Raw genomic sequence first — 1,384 nt, 5'->3', positions numbered from 1 at the left:
TGTGTGTATATATATATATATATATATATATATATACACACATAATATATACATATATAAATAAACACATAGATTTTAATACAGCTATATATGAAAACGTCTGACAGAGAGCTCACTTTTGTTAATAGTCTGATGCTGATAATTTCAAAATGTGTAATATCCCAGGTGATTAAACTGACTGACTGATTTATACAAGTCTATCATTTAAGTGATAAACTAGTTTCACTGACCGACGCTGATCCCAATATTCAGATACATATACATAATGACACATAATGGGGGTTGCCTATATTATAGGAAAACAGAATACAGAGAGCAAAGAAGCGGTGAGAAAGGGGATATGAGATCATGACATGATCCAGTTCAGACGCAAACCTGATTTCCTGTGAGCCAGCAGCACTTATACGAGCATGTGCACAACACACTGCGGCCAAACACGCACGGATAATCAGCCTGGACCATATATTAATTTATTACTACAAGTAATGTTAGTTCCTACTGTAAGATAAGCGATTATTAGGGATGTAACGATTCACTCAACTCACGATTCGATTTGATTCATGATTTTGATTTCACGTTTTTTTTTTTTTACAAAATGAGATTTAAGAAATTATAAATTAAATGTGTCCTTTTATTATTGCTTGGACAAAATACTGTACGTTTCTTTGTGAATATGAAATATAACACTATAATAATATACAGTACTAATATAGCACTTGCATATTATTGCTCTTTTGTTGGTTTTGATTGCTTCTATTGTCCTCATTTGTAAGTCACTTTGGATAAAAGCGTCTGCTAAATAACAAAATTTAAATATAATGTAAAATGTAAATAACAAAACTACATTTAAATTTTAAAACAGCCCCAAATCAAATAAACAAGTAACACAAATAAAATAAATCTCTTCATATAAACAAAATAAGGCTTTGTCTGTGTTCTTTCCATTTAAAATTAGAAGTAGGGCTGCACGATAAATCGCATGTGATATTTAATGCGCATCTTGTCAGAAAGCCGTTCTGTAATCAGCGGTAAATCTCCATCACGTGCGTGCTTTCACATTGAGCAGCATTAACTACACAGAGCCGTTGTTCACTGACGAGCTGCGCAAAAAATCGCGCGAATATGAACGTGGTTTTGCACGATTTATCATGCAGCCCTAATTAGAAGCAACCACTGCATTTTAATCATGATCCAAACAAAGATGCTGCATACATGCAACATGAGCAGTTTTTAAGCTAAATTAGATTGTATAATTTCTACATTTGAAGCAAAAACAGAATGGTTTGACTTCAGTTTTGTGAAACTATATATAAAAAATATCTGCATGAAACAGAAACAGCAGACGAGCTGAATGAGATGCAGATTCACTCTCTGCCAGCAGGTG

The 1,384-nt window shown here is 33.2% G+C and overlaps 1 protein-coding gene across 2 annotated transcripts in view; it reads right to left on the bottom strand.

The window, feature by feature from the left end:
- Positions 1-1,384, bottom strand: part of LOC107704163 (phosphatidylinositol transfer protein beta isoform-like) — a 30,229-nt gene that overhangs the window by 26,638 nt on the left and 2,207 nt on the right. The gene's annotated exons all lie outside the window — the stretch shown is intronic.

This window comes from Sinocyclocheilus anshuiensis, unplaced genomic scaffold (assembly GCF_001515605.1).
Source record: "Sinocyclocheilus anshuiensis isolate Anshui unplaced genomic scaffold, SAMN03320099.WGS_v1.1 scaffold690, whole genome shotgun sequence".
NCBI lineage: Eukaryota > Metazoa > Chordata > Actinopteri > Cypriniformes > Cyprinidae > Sinocyclocheilus > Sinocyclocheilus anshuiensis.
This window is presented reverse-complemented; position numbering and strand designations above follow the sequence as displayed.